Here is a 23,766-nt window from a genome sequence, read left to right as displayed (position 1 = left end):
AGCAGAAGGATACCGGCCTGCCCTCTCCCAGAAAAACTGTCTCGTTCCTTGCCTTGGCCCCGGGTCCCTTTCTCTCTGTGCCTTTGCTATCCTCCTTCCTCTTCCTCTTTCCTGTCTGCCGTGAGTGTGCTCAGTGCTCTGTCCTTTCTCTGCTCCTCTCACCCTCTTGGCCCTTCCTGGCTAAGAATTTCTTCCCTTGTAGGGAAAAATACTGAACTACTTCCTTTTTTTTTTTTTTTTTTAAGATTTTATTTATTCATTTGAAAGAGAGAACACAAGCATGGGGAGGGGCAGCCGGAGAGGAAGAAGCAGACTCCCTGATGAGCAGGGAGCTTGACACACAGGGCTTGATCCCCGGACCCTGAGATCATGACCTGAGCTGAAGGCAAGATGCTTAACTGACTGAGCCACCAGGGTGCCCCAAAATACTGAATTTCTTACCACAAATCCTTTTCTGCTGAATGCCAGACCTGTATGTCCCCCTGGCTACTGGAGTGCTCAGTTTTCAAGGTAGAACTCACCTCTGTCCCCTCCCTTCCCTTGTCTCCGTTTTATCTGTAACACACCATTCTCAGTTCTTGGGAGCCAAGTGACGGCTTGAACCCTTCTCTCTTCTACCATCCACAGGTGTCCCTCCCATTCTGTCCGTGTGTATCCCGACTCTTCTGATTTCACTTCTCATAGTTTGCATAGTGGCTGCACAAGGGACATGTCCGTGTCCTAATCCACAGAACCTGTGAATGTGACCTTCTTTGGAAAAAGGTTCTTTTGGGGATTCTTGCCTACACTGTGGCTAGGTACAAGCCTCTGCTCGCTGACCTCTGGGCCTTCCCTTGGCCTAGAATAGGGTCAGTGTTCCCAGTGCACAGTAATTCCATGTTTTTTATTTCGTTCAGTCTTCTCAAGTTTAAAGGCAGGGTTCTCTGCCTTCCTCTGCCTCTGCATTCCTAGGTCTGGAGAATATGTTCAAGGCCTTATGTCTGTCTAGCAGCTACAAATGCAGTCTGGGTTTGGATTCTGGTTCTCTCACTCATTAGCTGAGGGCCTTTGATAGATTATGAACCCCCTTGCGCTTCAGTTTCCTCTTCGAGAAAATGGGGCTGATGGATTGTCATGCGGGTTAGGTTATGTGGTAGTGTCTAGCACTGTGCTTGAAACTGTTTTATAACTGGAGAGAGTCACTGAGCTTCTACAGCGAGCACTCAAGCTGGGGCAAGCCCAGGACCTCTGACTCAAATCCAGCCCCTCCCTCTGTCGTCCTGCCGCAGCGTTCTCATCTGTGTACTGTGCTTGGTGCTAGCTGTGGTAGGGTTCTATCATGACGTGATCATCTAGGAGCGTAAGCAGAGCATGTATACACGTGATGTGGTATGACAAAGCAATTACAAGTGTGGGCTCTGGAGGAGTGCCTGGGCAGCTCAGTTGGTTGAGCTTCCCACTTTTGGTTTTGGCTCAGGTCATGATCTCAGGGTCGTGGGATCGAGCCCCATGTGGGGTTCTACACTCCACACAGAATCTGCTCAAGGTTCTCCCTCCTTCTCTTTCCCTCTTCCCCCTCCTTGCTCGCACTTGCTCTCTAAAATAAACAAGTAAAATCTTTTTTTTTTTTTTTAAGATTTTATTTTTTATTTGAGTTATAGCATGAGCAGTGGGGAGGAGCAGAAGGAGAAGGATAAGCAGACTGTCCCCTGAGCAGAGAGTCTGATGCTGGACTCCATCCAAGAACGCTGGGATCATGACTTGAGCTGAAGATAGACACTTAACCAACTGAGCCACCCAGGTGCCCCAATAAATAAAATCTTTTAAAAAAGAGTGTGGGCTCTGGAGATTGACATGGTGGATACAAATTCAGGCTCAGTGAGTGTACCTCAGTGACCTTGGGCAAGTTCTCTTTGTCTTTCTAAGCCTCAGTTTCCTCACCTGTAAACTGAGAATAAGTGGTACACACCTTAGAAGGTAATTGAAGGATTGAATGAAAGCATGCTCATAAAAAACATTCAGCGCGTGCCTGCCTCTTTATAAGCCCTAATAAATATTGTTAGGAAGCACCAGCTTCCACAATGGAGGGCAGTAAGTTCTTTGACGCCCTGAACTGTAGAAATCCTGTGCCCCTAGAATTAGGTAACAAGGGGACATGCAAAAAGAACATTTCCAATGTTGCCTCTTCTGTGAACTCATGATTCTTCCCCTGCACTGCACAGGGGAGCTTGTCATTCTTAAACCCAGAGGTTTAAGAGGTTGTTCTAGTCTTTTTTATATTATGCTTGTCCTTTATACCAACATACACACCGTGGGAGCAGGATTGGCACTGGGTAACTATTTGATTATTGGAGTTGAATCTGGGCATTCAGCAGTGGGAGTAGTCAACCCACTGCTAGCAAACCAGAGGGACCCTCTGGCTCCTGATCCCCACTTCTAGTGAGTCTTTTTCCGTGGCCATGAGATGCAGGGTTCCTTCTTCCAAAGAGCTTTCCACTCTGTACATGGGACCTGACTTGGCTCCTGAAGCCCTGTGCACCGCCCCTCTTGGAGTCCGTTGCTGCCTCTCTCACCATCCAACCGGGGCATTGTTTGGATGGGCCAAGCATCAAAAGGAGATACAGGTTTAATGCCAAGGTCATTGTGATTCTTAGGACTAGCACCTGGGGTTTGGTTGTTTTGGGGATTTTTTTTTTTTTAAAGAAGGAAACAAGATTTTATACATTCTTTTTTTTTTTTTTTGGTGGGGGGAGAGGGTAAGAAGCAGACCCCATGCCGAGTGTGGAGCCTGATTCAGGGTTCAGTCTCACAACTCTGAGATCATGACTTCAGCCAAAATCAAGAGTCAAATGTTTAACCAAATGAGCTATACTGTCGCCCCCAAGAATTATGTACATTCTTAATACTGAGTGTTAAGGTTCTTCTCTGGATAACTGCAGAATAACCCAGTGAACTTGTGACTATCTGTAACTGCTCATGAGACATCATCACCTGGGGGTCTCTAGGGTTCCAGAAATTTAGTATGCCCCAAAATGACCCCTGTGTTTTTTGCCAGACCTCCTCTTCCAGAGTCCCTGCCTTATGGGGAGCATCCCCACTCCCCCGGTCACCTCATAGTGGCCCTCCATTTTTTCCCTCTCTCCATGGCCTCTTTTATTCAGTCACCAAGTCTTGTTACTTTTTCCTTCTAAATATTTCTTCTGCTTTTTGCCTTAAAGTTGGATGACATTAATGCTACTTCAGCTTGGGGCTTGTTATTTGCATTGATTTTCAACCTTCTGTGTCCTCATGTTCCAGGAGTTTTCTTTCATAAATAGAATGTGGCTGCATTTAAATTTTTAAATCAAATCTGAAAATCTGTCTTAAGTCAGTATAATTATTTACATTTTTGGTATTTGACTTAAATATATCGTGTTTTTGCATACTTTCCTTATACCTTCCCCTTTTTGCCTATTTTTCTCCTTTCCTGCCTTCTGTTAGATTGCTGGAGTTTTCTTTATTCCTTTACTGGTTTGAAAATTACATATCTTGGGGCATCTGGCTGGTTGGAGGAGCATGCAGCTCTTAAAGTCCAGGATACTTAACATAATACATTTATTTATTTATTTATAAAGACTTTATTTTTATTAGAAAATGAGCAGGGAGAGAGGAAGAGGGAGAAGACGACTCCCCACTGATCAGGGAGCCTGACTTAGGGCTTGATCCGAGGATCCCCAAAGGTGGACACTTAACCAACTGAGCCACCCAGATGCCCTGTAACATCTTATATTTAATTCTTTTTTAAATTCTGGGAAATTCTCAGGGTACCTGGCTGGCTCAGTCATTAGAGCATGTGACTCTTGATGTCAGGGTCATGAATTCAAGCCCCACATTGGGTATGGAGCCTACTTAAAATTTTAATAAATAAAAATAAAATAAACTCTGGGAAATTCTTCTTTTTCTCTTCAGTTCTCTCCCATTTTCTCTACTCTGACCTTCTGGAATTCCTCTTAGATATATGTTGACCATTCTACCACCCAAGTCTCCATATCTGTGTTTTTGCTGCTTTAGCTCTTTAATGATCTTAAATGTTCTCATTTCTAAGGCTCAGATTATTTTACTATTTCTGGTTTTGGGGGTGATACTACTCTTTTTTGGTCTCTTCCTCTTGGTGGTTTATTTCCTTGCATGGTTTATGACTTTGGGTTGTGAGCTCATCTTCAGGAAGGACTCTGCTTTAAGGGTAAGTGTTGTGTCCTGGGTTGTGAAACTGTCCCTAAGAGCAGTTTGCTTCTGGTGGGGACATTGTTGTTTCAGTGGTCCTGGCTCAGTTTTGTGTTTCTTTTGTTTGTTTGTTTGTTTGTTTTAAGATTTTATTTATTTATTTGACAGAGAGAGAGCACAAGCAAGGGGAGCAGTAGGCAGAGGGAGAAGCAGACCCCCTGCTGAGCAATGGCCTGATTTGGGGCTTCATCCCAGGACCCTGGGATCATGGCCTGAGCCAAAAGCAGATGCTTAACTGACTGAGCCACCCAGACGCCCTATGGCTTAGTTCTTATGTTCATTTCTCGGTTTGGTGCCTCTTCACTGCTCTGTGAGTGTCAAAGCAGGTTCAGTTCCATGGGTGTGGCTAGCTGAGCAGTTTAGCTTCTTATAGGTGACCTATCCTCCAGCAGAGCCTTGGAGAAAGTGCCAGCTTCTTGTTGCTTTTCTAAACTGGGCAGCCCCTTGAGGCTCTCATCTTGGTATTGGGACTCGCAGCCACAGCCAGCCATTAAAACCATTTCAGATGTGGGTTCAAACGTCCGTGGGTCATTTTGGTGTCAGTTCCACTTACTGTTCATGTTTCCATTGTTCTTGTCATTTCTGGCACATGGGGTCATTTCTCTTTCAGATTTGACTATATGTTTAAGAATATCTGTTTTCTAGTTTTTCTGTGTGACTGTAGTGGGACGGGGAAGCTCTTTCTTAATAATTCAGTGTACTGAATTGCTGAAAGATCAAGCCCACATTCTTAGCATCGTGTATGAAGCCCTTCATGGTCAGCCTCTGCCTGTCCCACAGCAACTTAGCTCTTTAATTTGTGTTTTGTTTTTTGTTTTTGTTTTGGGAGAGTGCAGGTGAGAGAATAGGGGAAGGGGCAGAGGGAGAGGCAGAGTATCTTAAGCAGGCAGAGCATGGAGCCTGAGACAGGGCTGGATCTCACTGCCCTGAGATCATGGCCTGAGCCAAAATCAAGAATTGGATGCTTAACTGAGCCACCCAGGCGCCCCTGCATAAACTTAGCTCTTAAACTTTACACTTCAGCCAATTGAACTCTGCACACAATGTGTCCTGTTATGTTTGAAAAAAGCTTAGGTTTTAGAATCCACCTGTTAGTTTTGGAACCTGTCTTCATCCTTTTGTAACTTGTGATTTTGGTCAAGTTATTATCTCTGTGCCTCAAGTGTTCTCATCTGTAAAATGGCAGCACCAGGCATATAGTAACCTAATCCCTATTAACTCCCTCCATGGATGTCATTCAGTCTCCAGCAGGCCACACTCATGCTCGTCCCTCCCAAGAAGTGCTTGTCTCTCTGTGACTTCCTTCCTTGATTCCCCTTGGCAGAGTGGCCATTACTCTGTCTGTGTTTGGGGTCTCTTTCTACAGTAATTATTACACTGTGGGTGGCTGCTTGTTTATGTGTCTCCCTACCATACTCTGACCCCCTTTTGAACAGGGTCTTGTTCTTCTTGGTGTTTGTTCTTTCTGTCACTTAGTGGCTGCTCCGTATTGCCAGTGGAATGGAACTGCATTGAATTTCTCTAGTCAAATAGAAGCAAGCTGGGAGTGGCAAGAGCCACCAATGCAGAAAGAGAGAGAGAGAAAAGAGAGAACAGGTGGAGAGAGCAGGGAGTTCATCTTTTTGCAAGTTTTGTGCCCAGTTGATGGCAGTGTGGCGGAGACACGAGGTAGCAGTTTTCAACCTAGCTGCTGGTGCCAGAGACTTAAAGCAAGACAGCAGCCAGAAAAAGCCACGGAATCCTGCAAATTAAAGTGGTTTCCAGCCTTAAGGATGTATGCCCACATTCCGTCCCTAAACTTGCTTCTCCAAGTGCCAGAGAGAGTAGTACAAACTTTATTATAATTATAATTTAATTTATGTAATTATAAATTTATTTAATTATAATCCTTTGTGACCCTAAGAACCTCTAACTTCAGAATAAGGCTGCAGTTCTGAAAAGGACAGTTGCTTTAGGAGTGGACGGTTCTGTGTCGGGGCATCCAAGGAGACCAGGGTGTAAAAACTCTGGTGTTCAGAGCTATGTGTCACCTAGCCCATGACTGAAAGCCCAGTTCAGGTTTCTGTCCCTTAGAAAGGGTGGCTTGGGGGCACCTGGTTGGCTCAGTGGGTTAAAGCCTCTGCCTTTAGCTCAGGTCATGATCCCAGAGTCCTGGGATCGAGCCCTGCATCAGGCTCTCTGCTCAGCAGGGAGCCTGCTTCCTCCTGTCTCTGCCTGCCTCTCTGCCGACTTGTGATCTCTGTCTGCCAAATAAATAAAATCTTTAAAAAAAAAAGAGGGTGGGGTGGCTTGGATATGCCTGGGCCAGAGCTAAACAGGCTTGTGCCAGCCCTCTTTGGCTTTGCCTGAATCCTCTGGACTCCTGGGACTCCAAAACAGGAATAGCTTCAGAAGAGAAGGGAATCTGATCTTCGAAGATCCCCAGAGGGAGTCTGGCAGACAGTAGTCTGGTGGGAGGATAGCGATGACCACACTGACTCTGAGTCCCCATGTCTGGGGCTTCAGGAATCAACCTCAACTCAGGGAGGCATAGGGCTAAGGGTTGGTGGACAGCTCGGCCAACACCCCAATTCTCTTAGTTCTTTCCTGACCATTCTCAGTCTGTAGCCGTGAATTAAGAACCTCTGTGCCCATTGCTCTGCTGGGCCTTCCTCCCGAAGACACCAAAACAGTAACAACACAGCCCCTCTCCTGGGACATGAGTTGGAGAGAATTTCTAGCACACAGGAATCTGCAGGCGATAATGGGAGACCAATTTGGAGTGGTGCTGCTCTGTGCAAAGCTGGCCCTCACAACAGCCTAGCTGTTCTGCTTTGGGCGGTTTGGACCATCAGTGTATTTTTTTCTTGGGTGATTTGCTAGCACTGTTACAGACTGGTCTGAGATGACTAGGGCCACCTTTTAGGTTTCTGAGGAATGGCTCCAAATGTGTCTTTATGAACTTGTCCTTCATTCCATTTTTTTACATAATGGCAGGTTAGTTTTACAGTGGCACTTGCTGGTCTCCTGGGGGCAGATCAGCAGCCAGCAATTGCTGCTTTTGAGGCATCAAGGATTTTCCTGCAGACTCTCAGATTGTTCCTTTGCCTTTACTAATCTGACTCCATTTTTCTAGGAGAGTACATCTCAAAGTGATTGCTGAATCAGGATCTCTGGGAGTGGGCCTTGGAATCTGTTACTGAGGATTGGAGGGAAATTGAGCAAATTGAGGTCTGAAGTTGTTACAGGTGGGATTTATGGATAGGGACTCCAAGTGGATTAGGTAGTCTGTAGTCTGAGGTAGGTGTGGAAGCTCCACTAAGTCATAAAGGACCCAAGCTCCTTCCCGTTCCTTGCTCTGTCATTCTTAGGGTGTGACTGTTGTTCAGCATGGCTGTCATGGGCCTAGATGTCACATCTGCATCCCAGGCAGCAAGATAGAGAAAGAAAGGGGCTCCTGGGTGGCTCAGTGGGTTAAAGCCGCTGCCTTCGGCTCAGGTCATGATCCTAGGGTCCTGGGATCGAGCCCCACATCGGGCTCTCTGCTCAGCAGGAAGCCTGCTTCCTCCTCTCTCTCTGCCTGCCTCTCTGCCTATTTGTGATCTCTGCCTGTCAAATAAATAAATAAAATCTTAAAAAAAAAAAAAAAAGATAGAGAAAGAAAGAGGGAAGAGTGACATCTCCCCTCCCTCCCTTTTAAGCCTACATCAGGAATGTCTTCTGCCTCTACCACTTTCTGTGACTGAGGGGAAATTATTTAATATCTCAGAGCCACAGTTACCTCATTTGTAAAATGGTCATGATAGCACAGACCTCAGGGGGATGAGGATTAGAGAGGATCATCCATGTCTGGCACAATGCCCAGGCCACAGCGCGTGCTCTCTAAATGGTGACTGCTGTCGCAGCACATCTTGACACCATTCCCTTCCCCTTCCCTGTATGGTCTCTGCCCTGCTTCTCGTCTTCCCCTTTCCTTTTCTCTGACACACTTTGCCCTCTGTTCCTACCCTGCCTTCCCCCCACATCCCTCTCTTTTCTGCCCCTCATTTTCCTGCTCCCCTTCCTGCTGCCACCTTTATTCCCTACCACCTTGTACCACCTCATCCTTGTATTGTTTCTGTCCCTCTATCTCCCTGGTATCCCAAATTAATGGCAAATCGTTGTTGTGTTGCAAGGGCCAGAGAGGTTAGAGGTGGTGACTGGCCTTTGAACTGCAAGTCAGCGATGAGTAAGTTAAGAAAACATGTTTAATTGGCTTATTCATGAATCAGTTGCAAATTGCATTTGGCAGTTGGTAAGCAGAGATCAGAAAGAGCAGTGGCTTAGACCAGTAGAAGTTTATTCTCTGTTATGTTTTTAAAAGAAATCTGGAGAAGCCTGTCTAGGGCCAGCCTCTCTGTTCTGCCATCCTTAGTGTGTGGCTTCCAAGCCCAGACCTGCATCATGGTCTAAGATGGCTGCGGAGCTCCAGCCATCAAGTCAGGTTTCCAGGAAGGAGGGTGGTGAGGGGAAACAGAAAAGACAATGCCAAGCTGTCTTTCTCCTTCTTCAGGAGCTTTCTTGGAAGCCTCCCCCTCCCTCCCCAATAGCTTCCACTTCCCTCTTTGGCCTCCCATAGCTGCAGGGGAGGTTGAGAAGTCTTTTAGCTGGACATGTTGCTACCTGAAATAAAATCCAGATTCTATAACTAAGAGGAAAGGGGAGAGTGGATATAGGGTTAATGACTTGTAAGTAGAGTCTGCCACGATTCATTTAGTATGAATTTAGCACCTACAGTTTGCTGGTTATTAGGACAGGCCAGGACGTCCCTGTTCCAGAGGGGAGACACAGATATGTCAACAAGCATAGCCAGCATGGGGTCATAGAAAAAGAGGCGTGGCATGGAGGAAGGCACAAGCAAGCACACCTCCCACACCTCACGTGCCTGCCGGGCCCAGGCATTCTCCTGAGTTTGTCACGCCAGCCTTCTTCTGTGCCCTCTCCTCTGCTCACTCTCGCTTGTATTGCCATTACCAGCGTGGTCATCGTCGCCGGAGTTGTTTTTGCCCCTTCATTCTGGCCCCAGCAACAGCCCTTAGGACCTGAGGAAGTGGGAACAGTTGACAGCTGAGTGGGAAGCTCTGGGCTGAGGCCACCCATCCAGAGATCCAGGTTGCAGGCCCACAGGCAGTTAGAGGCTAGGGGCAGGCACATTGCCCTCTCGCTCCGGGAACAGGGTGGACATCGGGAGGGGTCTTCCTCACCAGCCCCCTAGCATTGGCTACGCTCTGCTGTGTCCCTGGCAGCTTGTCATCAAATGAAACCTTTAGAGGAGTAAAATCCTCCCGGCCCCATAAGATAAGCATGATTATTTCATCCTCATGAAGTAAACAGGTGCCTCTCTGACCTGTGGTCTCTTTGATTTTGATCTCAGGGATACCACTGGCCCTCTCTCCTCTGCCTCCCCTTACCCAGTTCCCTTTGGGAATTCAGGGAGGCCCCCAAGAAGCTTGCTGCCAAGATTATTTTTAAAGGTGTATTCTGGCCCTTAAGGATGTAATCTTTCAGGGATTACTAATGGGTTAAAAGGTTGACATTTATGACCAAGCACACTCCTTATGAGCTTCACTGTGACCCTGGGCAAGTGACTTAACTCGGCCCTCCTCGGTTTCCTCATCTGCCAAATTGTCATCCTGGTTGTTACAGAGATTAAGAGGCACGTGGGAAGCACTTGGCCCACATCGGTTCTTGTGACTGCTCTTCCCCATGGTGCCTGGAACGATAGATTGGGGCCAGGGCGTGGGAGGCCTTGGATGCCACAGGAAGGAGTTGGATTTTCTTTTTTCGGCACAGTGAGCTCCAGGAGATTTGTGAGCAGGGCTGTGACAGATTGTGTCCGGACTTAAGAAATGTCCCTGGCAGGAGGATGGAGTCTGGACTGCAACAAGGGAGCACCTGGGGGCAGTTCCGGGTGGGGGTGTCCAGGGCCTGAGCCAGCAAAGTCAGGGAAAGGGGACAAAGGACAGTTGAAGAGTCAGTAGTGAGGGAGGACCTGATGCTGATGTTTGAGCCCTTGTGACCCAGGGTGGCATCCCACTGACAGGGACAAGGAGTGTGGGAGGAGTTGCAGGGGGAGGTAGCCGGAGAGGACATGAGCACTTATTGCCTACTGGGCATGAGGGGCAGGGTTGCCTGGGGCCTGACCCAGGGATCACTGGGTTTGGGAGGCGTGACGGGGTCCTGTGAGGCCTCTGTGTGCTGTTGAGGCAGTCAGCAGGTGAGAAGCCGGGGACGGAGATCTAAGGATGTGGTCACTGTGTGAAAATAATAGTGATGGTTTGTGCAGCAAGGAGGGGAGCCAGCGAGGGACAAAACCAGGGAGGAGCATGAGGGGAGGGCCATCATTTTAAAGGCTGTTGAAGGAAGAGCCAGCAGCAGAGTGGGCAGTCCCTAGAAAGACTGGAGAGAGAGGCAGAGCCCAGATCAAGAAGGGCCTTGTACGGCCCAGCCAGGAGCTTGAGTTCATTCTTGGGGCAGCAGAAAGTTTTTGAGGAGTCCTAAGCACGGAAGTAGATGTGATTCAGTTTGTGATTTCAAAAGTCACTCTGGCTGCAGACTGGGGAGGGGGCAAAGAATGGAGACAGGGGACCCTTTTAGAAGATTGTTGTAGTCATTCAGTTGAGGTGAGCCAGGAGATACTGGGCACTTGGATGGACAGTACTTGGTTCACTGGGTACCTGGACTCTTTGGATCTTGGGGGCTCCTGAGGGGATGAGGGAATAGCTCAGGGAGTCTGACTTCAAGGTTGAGATGTCAACCAAGAGGCCACCCAAACATAAACCAGGAAGGTGATAATGGAACCCACCTCACTGCTCATCTGGCAGCTGGAGTTTCTTGGTTGACCTTGAAGCTCCTGTAATTCCTCAAAGTCAAGGATAAGGCTTCAGAATGGGTGGCCCTGCAGATGAGAGAAAGAGACAGGCCTTGCAGAAAGGTTGCTGCAGTCTTCTTTCCCACCGCTGGGAGAGCCAGGAAGCCCAGAAGCCCCCTGGGGACCCTTGTCCTTCTGCCCCTCCCCCTTAGGTGGCTTCTCCCAACCTTGCATGTGTATGTTCATTGGGAGATGGGGAAGCCAGGCTCCTCTGAGGCCCAGACCTGTTTGAGCCACACAGCAGGGTGGGTAGCACTTTGCCTGATGTGGCCCTACGCTCTGAGCTCCTAGCTTTGGGCTGCTAAGCAGAAGGCAACACTGCATCAGACGCTGCTCCTCCCAAGGCCCCAGGGGTTGGCACAGGTGAGCCCACAGGCTGTAGGCTGACTTGTGCTGAAATTCTGCTGCCAGGCCTGTTGTGGTGTTTGCCCGGAGTCTGGGGCCCGAGTTTGGTTGTCTCCAGGCTGTCCTCAGTTTACCCTCAGGATGAACTTCAGTCATTTTACCTTGTTTTTATGTTAAAATGTCTGTTTATATAAAAATACCCTGCCGATGGGTGAGACAGTTATAGGACCAAAAGCGGCTGAATGGCTGTGGGACTGCAGCCCCACTCCCCGGGGGGGTACAAGTAAGGGTATTCGGTTTCTTGTGTATTCTTCCAAAATTTTCCAGGCACAGACTCAAGTGTATGTGTATTTCTCCTCTTCCTCCTCCTATCCCCTGTGTCAGTGGGGAGCATAGAAATTGTTTGGACACCTGGCTCTTTGCTTAAGTATGTCTTTTACTTCTTTTCCCCATCAGAAGGTACAGATCCACTGCATTCTTTTTTTTTTTTTTTCAATCTTTTTTTGTTGTACATATAGCCAATAATTTTCCAGCAGTTTTCTGGTGTGATCCTCCTAGCCCTAGGGGGAAGACAGACCGGAAGAAATTTTTTGCAGCTCAGGATACTCTGTGAGCAGTGAGGAGGCGAGAGAGGTTGGTTCTTGTTTAATGAAGAGTAAAACAGCATCTGCCCTCCCAATTGTTTGGGGAGCAGGATTGAGAGGTTCATACATATGTGCCCGGAAAGGTCTTGGGAAGCAGCATCTGCGGAATGAATGTGGTGGGTGGAGGATGCCTTGGGGCAAGCTTCCCCAAAGGGAGTGGGACTTGAGCCAAACCTCTACAAGAGATGGGGGTAGGAATGAGACCAATAAAGAAGGGAGGACATTGCAGGCATGAGCAGAGGCATGGAGTTGCAAACATTGGCTGGGGCTCGGGGCCCTGGGCACTCTTGCTTCCCCGTCTAGCCTGGTCTCATCATTCAGTTAGCAGATGCTCATAGGCCTGCTTTGTGCTCAGCCCTTTTGGTGTCCAGAGAGCAGCAGAACAACTCTGTGGGTGCTCACACTGCAGCCTGGAGACACTGTGTGCGTGACAGGCAAAACTGGTTGGTGTTGGTATGGGTCAGACTAGTGGTTCCTGACTGGGAAGGGGCCTGAAGAACCTTCTGGGATGCTGGAAATGTTTGGGATCTTGAACTGAGTGATGATCTTGTTGAGAAATGTAAGACTTAGCGGGGCTACATGTGGAAGATTAATGCAAACCATACCCCGTGACCCTAGGTGTGTTATATTCCTGTTACAGAGTAGGGAAAGGAGCAAATAAATAGCATATCCCCAGAATAAATCAGTGAGTAAAATGCAGTAGCCGGAAAGTGTGGGAAGGGCCGTGCTTGCGGAAATACAGGGACTTAGGAGCACATCGCAGGAGGCTTTTCTGAGGAAATTGTCTATTCGCTGAGATTTGAAGGATGAGGAGGTATTAGTTAGGTTAAGAAAGGTGAAGTGTCCCAGTTGGAAGGAACAACCTGTGCGGAGGCCCAGAGGCAGAGAGCCCAATGTGCTGGAAAGTTCTGGGTGAACACAATGTTGTGTTTGGAAGGACTGAGAGTTGAGAGTTCAGACCCTCACCCTCTCTCACTGTGTTGTTTCAGAAACCCCTTAGTGAGAGTCTCTCAGCCTCTCTCTGGTCTTACAGGCATTGGAACCAAAGCACTTCTCTGCTTCTGCCCTCCCCCTTGCCTCAGAATTAAGTCCCACTTAGTAAGTAGGAAGTCAGGGCCATCCATATTGGGGCCCCTTATCTGTCCATCAGAGAGGCGGACTCCCCAACCAAAGCGGGGAACCCCTCTGTTCCCAGAGCTGCTCTGTGTTTTCAGCTGCTTTGCCTCCTCACTTGTCCTTCCCTGGGAGTGCCTTTCCGAACTTTCTGACTCTGTTGGAAGAAGGACCATAGCAACTACTCCAAAACGATCCCTGCTCATCCCGAGTTAGAAATATTTCTTCGTCGGAAGTGTCCACCTCCCATGTGGCCTCCGTCACACAGCTTGTGTGTGCTCGCTGTCTTCAGGGGCAGTCTCTGACTTATTCCTTTTGACATCCCCCTGTAGGAGTGAGTCTAGGTCAGTGCTGGTGCACAGAGTTCCCAAATCAATCCTGTAAACAATTTTTTAGTAGAGGGGCTCTGGCTAGAGGTGGGTGGGAGGTTGCTAGGTTGGTGGGGTCTTAGCAAAGCCTACCTGGCAAAGTGTCAAGATTCTGGTGCTTCCGAATTCCCAATGTCTCCTAACTTTTCAGGATTTGGGAACCAGGAATTGAGTTTCCTAAGAATTCCCCAAATCATAAGTTATTCTGTATCTTTCATAACATTTCATTTATGAGTTTTTAGTCATATTTTTAAAAAAAATTATTAAGTTTTAAATTTTAATTCCAGCATAGTTAACATACAGTGTTATATTAGTTTCAGGTATACAATATATAGTGATTCAGCAATTCTACACGTTACTCCGTGCTCATTGTGACAAGTGCGCGCTTTAATTCCCTTCATCTGTTTCGGCACCCCCCCCCCCCCACTTCCTTTCTGGTCACCACCAGTTTGTTCTCTGTAGTTAAGAGTCTGTTTCATGGTTTGTTTCTCTCGCCCTCTCTTTCTTTCATTTGTTTGGTTTTTTTGTTTCTTAAATTCCACACAGTGAGTGAGATCGTATGGTATTTTTCTTTCTCTGTCTGGCTTATTTCACTTAGCATCACACTCTCTAGCTCCACCAAATGTTGCAAATGGCAAGATTTCATTCTATGACTGAGTAATATTCCATTATATGTATATATACCACATCTTCTTTATCCATTCATCATTTGATGGTCACTTAGGCTGCTTCCATGATTTGGCTGTTGTAAATAATGCTGCTGTAAACATACATCAATGCATGTTTCCTTTTGAATTACTGTTTTTGTATTCTTTGGGTAAATACCCAGTGGTATGATTACTGGATTGTAGGGTAGAAACACTTGTCATTTTTCACATGTATGAGTTTTTAATAAGAATGAGAGGTCAGGTTTTTTCTTTCGGCGCTGCGGCAGCCACGATGAATACACTCAGGCTTCAGAAGAGGCTTGCCTCCAGTGTCCTCCACTGTGGCAAAAAGAAGGTCTGGTTGTACCCCAACGAGACCAATGAAATCGCCAATGCCAATTCCCATCAGCAGATCCGAAAACTGATCAAAGATGGGCTGATAATCCAGAAGCCTGTGACTGTCCATTCCCAGGCTCGGTGCCGGAAGAACACTTTGGCCCGCCGGAAGGGCAGGCATATGGGCATTGGTAAGAAGAAAGGTACTGCCAGTACTCGAATGCCCAAGAAGGTAACCTGGATGAGGAGGATGAGGATTCTGCGCCGGCTGCTCAGAAGATAGCATGAATCTAAGAAGATTGATTGCCACACATATCATAGCCTGTACATGGAAGTGAAGGGTAATGTGTTCAAAAACAAGCAGATTCTCATGGAATACATCCACAAGCTGAAGGCAGACAAGGCTCGCAAGAAGCTTCTGGCTGACCAGGCTGAGGCCCGCAGATCAAAGACCAAGGAGGCTCTCAAGTGCCATGAAGAGCGACTTCAGGCCAAGAAGGAGGAAATCATCAAGACTCTGTCCAAGAAGGAAGAGACCAAGAAATAAAACTCCCTCTTTTTTGTCTGTACACAGTGGCCTCAGCAATAAGACAGATCAGTTATTCAATAAAACAAACTTTTATCTGCTTAAAAAAAAAAAAAAAAAAAAACGAGAGGCCATAATCTGATTTATTTTTCTGTGGTAAAAGTTTCGACGTTTTCTGTAAAAAATGAAAAAGCATAATATTAAATGCAGGGTTTATTATTATGAGGAACACTATATTGTGACAAGACTATATATTTTATTAACATGTAAAAGTGATCTCTACCCAATCTAGATATTTGATCAGAGAAAATGCTAAAGGATGAGAACATTAACACAAAATGAATGCCAAATAGAAATAATGGAATGACTTAAGGATAATACTACAAACATTTAATATTTAAAAGTCATTCTTAGAGAATTATAAATTTTTATTTCTAAGTTTCCAGACACTAAAATTCATCCATTTTGGTGTGCACTTCTGTGAGTTTTGGCAAATTTATAGTTATGAACCACCACCATGATTCAGGTAAAGAACTGTGCAGTTACCCCCTCAAAACAATAACATTCCCTTGGCCTACTCCTTCATAGTCAAACCTCCCCATATCATTTACTCCTACTCCATTGTCTGTTCCTATAGTTCTGCCTTTTGCAGAATGTCATATGAATGGAGTCATAAAGTACATAGCATTTTTTTACCTTTCACTTGGCACAATGTATTGCAATTCATCTGTTGCTACTGCATTCATTTGTTCCTTTTTATTGTTGAATAGTAGTCCCTGGTAAGTTTGTTTATCCATTCTTCACTTGAGGGACCTTTCAGTTTTCAGTTCCTGACAGTTTTGAAAAAGCATTCGTATGCTGGTTTGAACAAAGATTTTCATTTCACTTAGGTAAATACCTTGAAGTGGATTGCTAGATCTATGGTAAGATTATATTTATCTGGCAATCTCTTTCTCACAGTGACTATGCCATTTTGAATCCTTGCCAGCAATGTATGAGAGTTCAGTTGCTCTTTACCCTATCAGCACTTAGTGTTGTCACTTTTTGTTTCATTTTGGCAATTACAGTAGGTATGTAGTGGTCTCTCACTGGTTTTAATTTGCTTTTCCCTAATGATTAAGGATGTTGAGCATCTTTTTATGTGCTTGTCATCTATTTATCTTCTTTAGTGAAGTATCTGTTCAATCTTTTGCCCATTTCTTTTGTTTGTTTGTTTAGATTTTACTTGTTTATTTGGCAGAGAGAGCACAAGCAGGGCGAGCAGTAGGCAGAAGGAGAGGGAGAAGCAGACTCCCTGCTGATCAGGGAGCCCCATGTGGGATTCAGTCCCAGGACCCTGGAATCATGACCCGAGCCAAAGGCAGATGCTTCACTGACTGAGCTACCCAGGCACCCCAATTCAGATTGTTTTTTGTTTATTTGTTTGTTAAGCAGTTTCCAAAAGCATCTTCAAGTTGGAAATCAAGGTACACGTTACTTCATATAGGCTCATTTCCTTTTGTAGTGATGAAAGTACTTTGCTTGCCCCAATTTTGATTTAATTACTGCTTTTACTAATCAGTGATGCTTAATTCAGATTTTAGATCCATTTCTGACTTTGTGTCCTTAGAATTCCACAATACTCATATATTTTGTCTGTATTTCTCCCATATTAAATACACTTGATCTTAGCCAAAAGGCCGAGAAGCGATGTCTCCCATATCAAATAGACACTGGAAAATGCCAGTGAACATTACTGAGTAGTTTAGTAGTATTTGAATAACCTAACAGGTGGATCTCCTACCAAAATTAAGAGCACTACACAAAATCATGTGTCAAAATTGCCAATTTAGGGGCTTTCTTTGCTTCTAGACTTATTTCTTAGAATGTACTAGTAGGATTTGTACATACTATGTATTTAAATATATTAATACATATTTGCAAGAACGACTCACCATTAATGACAGACGGGGCCATAAACGCACACATACAGCATGGCAGTGGCTACAAGCAAGACTCAATTAGATTGTGACCACTTTCTCCCCTTCACACTCCTGTCCTGGTTCCGAGATGCCAGCCTTTACCTTCAACTCTGCATGTTAGCTTCTTGCTCCTGCTTTGACTTGAAGTCAGTGGAGTCTTTCAAACCAGTAACATCTCTAGATTGATTGTTAAGCTTTAATTTTCACCAGAGGATTATCATACCTTTCCTATTTTCCTAACTTTTCAGTTGATGTTTCTCAAGTTTGGGGATTAAATAAAACAGATAAATTTCCCAAGAATGTTGAGAAGGAAGTTTTGTATGGAAGTACAGTCAAGAGTTATCACAAGTCAGGGTGGCTCAGTTGGTTAAGCATCTGACTTGACCTTGGCTCAGGTCTTGATCTCAGGGTCATGAGTTCAAGCCCCACATTGGGCTCCATGCTGGGTCTGGAGCCTACTCAAAAAAAGAGAGAGAGAATGAGATCACAGGGCAGCATTTGACAAAAGTCAACTCTTGTGCCAACTATTGTGTGGTTCCCTACCAGGTAAGCTCCACAGGGCAGCCACCAAGTCTGGTCCATTATAATGCCTCTGGGGCCTGGTTTGGTGCCTTTACCCAAGGTGCATGACCCTTAGAGAATACTTCATGAAAGTTGTTGGCTCAATAAATGGGTTTCCAGCTAATGGCTGGCTGTCTGGAAGCAGTGTGTAAACAGCTGTGGCTGACGGTGGTTCACGGTTTAGAGTTTTGTGGAAGATGAGCTTCAAAAACCCTGTGCCAAGCTTTGCATGACAAGCAGAGAAGCCTGAATTTTTATATTCCTGACACTGGATACACGATACATGATACACGACAATGGAACACGATACATCCGAGTCTCTGTTGAGAGTCATGGGTGAGCTGAAGGCAGAACAGCCTTTTTCCTCTCTGTTTTTCATTTAATAAAAGGTCCAAGCCTCAGGTGAGTTGAAAGAAGAGTGTGGTGAACGTCTCTTACTTCCTTCACTAAGATTCATCAGGTGCTAACAGTCTGTGCATTTGCTTGACACTGTGTCATCGATTGTCCACATTCCATATTTGTTTGGTCATTTCCTTGCGAATAGATTTCCAGTTATCATTTTTTGGGCAAACCCACATAGGTAATGAGTGCTTCCTGTTGCTCCACGTCAGGCAGCGTGATGGCCCCAGTTGGCCCCAGTAAAGGTGATGCTAACTTGAATCACCTAGTTAAACTGCTGGCTGGGAAGGCTGCTTTTGTTGTAAGGCAGAGCCCTTTGGAAGGAACTTTTCACCAATGTGTTTCTCTGTCAATTGCACCTGCTACTCAGAAGCATCTCGGTGTTGTCAACAAGGCCCTGGAAGCCAGGAAACTGGGGTGGGGGACCAAGCTCTACAGCCATCTCTCCCCAAAACCGTAGGCAAATTACATCATCGCTCTGGGGTGAGTAGTTAAACATAAAAAACATAAAAGGAAATAGCTACTCAGAGAGGTGAAGCAATTTGCCTAAGGCCACTCAGCTAGTGAGTGGCAGAGCCAGGATTCCCAAGCTGAACCAGAACCCTGCCCTTGTCATTGATGACAGTCTGCTGCCTCGGAGGCGCCCCATCATTCTTTTGGTGGCACCAGGCAACTCGGTAGTGCTGCTCAGAACACAGCAGGGCACCAGCCCTTGCAGGATCCGAGGCGAGAGGGAAAAGAGAGGCGCCTCTCTGGCACGTGGCGGGCTGTGCTGTAGGAAGGCGTGGGCAACTCAGGTAAGCTGCTAGACGGGCTCTTGGACTCTCCTCAGCCACCTTTGGAATAAAAACTTTTGTATGGATGTTACAAAGGTGAGGCCCTGGCGCTGTTCCAGCACCCCCTCCCTAGACAGGGAGGTGCAGGTTTCACATACCCGGCCTTGGCTTATGCTGGGGTCAGCGCCCAGGATCCCCAGACTGGCCCGTGAATTCCAAGGGCAGTCGAGATGGGTGGAGGGGGTATTCCCTCAGCCCGCCTGGGTTCCTGGGGGTGGGGATGGAGACAGGAAGTATTAATGGGGGAAAGGTGTGCAGAACCTTGCCAAGCAGGTCACTGTGGGTGGGGAGACACTGCCTGCGTGCTCTGGACGCCCTAGGAGTTGGGTGGAGGTTCTCAAGGAGGCAAGAAGAGAGGAAGGCTGCGACAGTGACTCTAGAGTACTCTGGGGCCTCTCTGTGGCCCTCTGCTCTGGCGGCCCACCAGCCCACCACCCAACATCTTCCCAGTTAGCTCTCTCCAAAGCAAGTAGCACCAGAGCACGTGGTGAGTAATGTCTGTTCTTCATGCCCTTCCAGTGAGCAGTTGTTATGAGGAAAACAGTGGCTCCGGCTCAGGCAGGATATGGTGTGTCAGGACCCTGTTGTCCTATTGCTGTGGAGCTAAGAGTCCAGGAGAGTCAGCCTTCCTGAGTTCCTGCTGCTTCTCCTTGAGTTGTTCATCTTCACAGGCCTCCCGGGAAGTGGCCAAATCCAGGGCAGGGCCACTGTGACCTAACCAGGAGCAAGCTGTGCCTTGTGGGCCCAGAGGGGAATTCTGGGGAGTTCTTCTACCTCAGCTGATGGCCTCCCTGGGCCCTGCATCTTGGAGAGATCCCTTAGGGCTCCGGCAGCCAGGTCGGCAGGGACAGAGGGTCCCCCTGGAGAGAACCCCAGAGGAACAGCGGTGTTTATAGACAGGACTCCCCGTCATCACTGTCGGTAGCACTCAGGGAACAGTGGTAGTACTTCACCTGATTCTTTCCAAGAGAGTTCCGTCTTCCTCCTGCCAGATAGGGCAGAAATCCACACTGGGAGCCTGACATGACCCGACATGTGAGGCCTTCCGCTCTCTGGATGAATTCCCCAGGTGCCGTCCTTCTGTCTCTCCACGCCCGGTATTTCCCCATCTTGTCCTGCTCATCCCTCGTCCTGGCTCTGAGTCCTGAGAAGTGAGACAGCAGATTTTTTTTTTTGACCAGCTTTCCCACTGAGAGCTCTGAAGGCTGTCTGTCGTACAGGCGTACAATCCAGAAGCTGCTGCCCAAACGATAATGCAAATTGGAAGGTGAGGGTGTGGGCCGGTTTTCTGACTCTCCAAGGGGCTTTGATGTTGAAAAAGAATGTACTGGTGTTCCTGAGACTTGAAGACTCTTGTTTGATTTGCACTTTCATTCCTTTACCTCTGGTTCTGGTTTCCTCTTTGCGGGGGCTTCATGCTTTTCAAATATTTGTTAAATGAGCCCTTATCTAGGACCTTAGAGAGCAACCACATAGGTGTGCACTTGAAAGCGCCAAAGGTGGGGGATGGCACCTGGGTGGCTCAGTCCATGAAGCGTCCGACTCTTGGTTTCAGCTCAGGTCATGATCTCTGGGTCATGAGATTGAACCCCATGTTGGGCTCCCTGCTCAGGGAGGAGAGTCTACTTGGGATTCTCTTCCTCTGCCCCTTTTCTCTCTCAAGTAAATAATAAATCTTAAAAAGAAGGAAAAGGACAGGGAGAACAGAGAGCAAGTTCTGAAAATGTCTTTGAGATCCAACACCAGATAAGCTTTGCCTCCTCTGGTGTCCATATTCACCCCTAGTTCCCAAGCTGGTTTCACTCAAGTGAGATCCAGAGCTTTTGTTAGGGAGAAAGCAAGAAGTTTTAAAGGAGACTCCTGGCTCTTCTCAGCTCCCTTGCAAAAGACATTGATGCCTGTTTTTATTTATTTTTTTTTTAAGATTTTATTTGTTTATTTGACAGAGATCACAAGTAGGCAGAGAGGCAGAGAGAGAGAGAGAGAGAGAGAAGCAGGCCCCCTGCTGAGCAGAGAGCCCAATGCGGGACTTGATCCCAGGACCCTGGGATCATGACCTGAGCGGAAGGCAGAGGCTTAACCCACTGAGCCACCCAGGCACCCCTTGGTGCCTCTTTTTAAAAATAATTACAACTACATACTTCTAAAAACTATTACTCTCCCCACCATCACACTCCTCCTTCCTCCCTCCCATTCCGGACTGTTTTCCCTTAGTAGTTGTTGGGTTACTGGGCAAATGTGTGTTGGCTGTGTACATTGTCTTAAATGAAATGGGTATGTGGCAGATGTGAGAAGGGACCCCTTGCCATCCCCTCCCAGCGGGGTGTCAGGGCCATCCTGCCGTGGCCCCACATGTGTACCGTCTGCTGCTCTGGTGGGGGTTGGGGTTCTGCAGAGAGTTCCATGGCAGGAATGTGCCAGAATGTCACATCATGAGACTGACTTCTTTAGCTTGTTCTGCTTCATCTCGCTTCTCTAAAATAATGATGTCTCGTGTTTGACCACACTTTTAAAACCTTTTTTTTCTTTTTACTTACTGAATAGTGCATGTTCATTATAGAAAATTTAGAAAAATCACATAAGCAATAAGAGAAGAAACAAATATTAACCCTAAGAGATCACCACCATTGATATTTTGGTGTGCAAATTGTATAATACAAATGTTTTTCACATTGAATATCTTACCCAAGACTTGCTTCTTCCGTTCAGGATGGCATGTGGATACTAATCCCGTCTCACAGTTGGGAAAATGGGAGCACAGAGAGGTTAGAAGGTCACCCAGAGGTACACAGCATATTAGAGACCAAGCTGGGAGTACACTTGTCATATAGGCCTGAATTAACACTCTACTCGCCTCCCCTCCCCTGTATCTGCACCTCCAGACAGAAAAGAGTCATGCTGGGGGTCTGGATTTCAGCAGGACTGGGGCAGTCACTGTAATTTGTCCAGTTGCCTTATCCAGAGGTTAATGAACAGCACCTAGAGGAAAGCATCTCATGAAACTTTGGCGCCTTACTGACGTAGGAGAAAAGATAGGTTTAAAGTATTACCACTCCAACATTCTAGCTTCATCTTGACCATTGGAGGTTTTAGGAGCCACACAATAGGAGGGCATGATAAACGAAGGAGGAGGAGGGTCAGGAACGGTCAGTGACAATTGCTTCGGTAACTGAGGTCTCATCTGGACAGGATGGCTTGAGGGGAGGGAGAGGTGCAGGTCAGGACTTGGTGACCAGCGATCAGGAAATGGACCGGACCAGAAGTGGAGGTTTGTTGGAGGATGGATTCACCTACCAGGTTGCAGGAGCCTTTTTAGCATGAGAGGGGCTCAGGATTGGGGGTGAGGAGCAGTCCCGTGGAGAGGCTGAGAGCTCCCACCCTGAAGGCAGACTGGCTCATGGCTCCGCGTCCTGATCCTGGCTCCGTTGGGCATGGAAATTACTTCACCCTTCCCTGCTCTGTCTTATCATCGGTAAATGGGAATGATAATAGTACCTGCTTCCTAGTTCCCACTTGCGAAGCCCCAAGGAGTCACTAATGTAAGGAGCTTACAGTAATGCCTGGCATGTAGAAACACTTTGTATGGTGCGCTTAACGCAGAAGTTGGATAGGCCCCACGTGAGAGCTGCGGGAGGTTCTCCGTGCTGTGGTTTGGCTATGACCTCCTTCCCCAGCTTTCTCTGGTCCCTGCCACCCTGTCTGCTTGTGTCTCTCTCCATCCACCCCCTTCCTGGGCCTAACACCCCGCATTTCCCCAACCTAGAACAACCAGCCCTCAGTCTATAGTTAAAAAGCAGTCTCCCCCATCCTTGATTTTGTTTTCTTCTCTGAATTCTATGTTTTCTTGAGCATGTTTTACTTTTAAAATCATTTCTTAATGATCTTAACCCAGCTCTCCTTAGCCTTGAACCCTCTCTGAGGCCTCCAACAGAAACCGTTTCTTCTTTCTCTGGACTTAGCCACTCTCCCCCACCCCCTTCCCCATCTGTGTGCAGCTTTCCCTGAGGTTGTGGTAGAAAAGGCCTACCTTCCTCCATGATTGGAGTGTAAACACTGGAGGATTTGTCACCACATCCCCACCCCTGCCCTGAGAGGAGCCAAGGCCTATGAGTGACCTGAGCCATTTTCCAGTGACCACTACCCATGGGGTCTGCTCAGTGAGAGGATTTTAGAATCAACAGGAGGTAGGAGATAGATGCTCCAATACTCACTCCCCAGGAGGAAAATTAAGCCAAGTAAAATGAACCACTGCCTTCAAAGGTCACCTGACAGATTAGCAAAAGAGCTGGCCTGGACCACAATGAGGTACCCTCAGCCTGCTGATTCTGGACTCCCTATCTTCCCCTACACTGCATTTCTAGTTCGTTGTGGTCCTGATGAGTTCCTCTCTTAACTGGAAGGGTCTGGAAAGCAGGCTCAGATACCCCTGGAAAACTGAAACTGAGACCAGATCTCTGCGGGGCTGTTTCAGGCCCAGTCATGAATGGAAATCTTTTTTTCAATTATAAAAAGTTATTCATTCATTCAGTACATATTTATTGAGCAGTTACTATCAGCCAGTCATGGCTGTAAGACTTGAAGATCAATGTGATTCTAACAGGTGAAAATTTTTGCCTTGTGGGGTTTATATTCTTTTGGGTAAAGACAATCAATAAACAAAAGTCTTTAGAAATACTTCATATATGGGGGCGCCTGGGTGGCTCAGTGGGTTAAAGCCCCTATCTTTGGCTCAAGTCATGATCCCAGGGTTCTGGGATCGAGCCCCATATTGGGCTCTCTGCTCTGTGGGGAGCCTGCTTCCTCCCCTTTCTCTGCCGGCCTCTCTGCCCACTTGTGATCGCTGTCTGTCAAATAAATAAATAAAATCTTTAAAAAAAAATTTAAAAAAAAACCTTACAT

The 23,766-nt window shown here is 46.9% G+C and overlaps 1 protein-coding gene and 1 pseudogene across 3 annotated transcripts in view; both read left to right on the top strand.

Annotated features, from left to right (window-relative positions):
* The window catches only part of PPARD (peroxisome proliferator activated receptor delta), an 82,091-nt gene that overhangs the window by 28,594 nt on the left and 29,731 nt on the right, over positions 1-23,766 (top strand). The gene's annotated exons all lie outside the window — the stretch shown is intronic.
* Positions 14,473-15,172, top strand: LOC116588875 (annotated as a pseudogene).

Source organism: Mustela erminea, chromosome 4, assembly GCF_009829155.1.
Source record: "Mustela erminea isolate mMusErm1 chromosome 4, mMusErm1.Pri, whole genome shotgun sequence".
Taxonomy (NCBI): Eukaryota; Metazoa; Chordata; class Mammalia; order Carnivora; family Mustelidae; genus Mustela; species Mustela erminea.
Note: the sequence above shows the minus strand (reverse complement) of the source record. Positions and strands in the feature narration are given on the sequence as shown.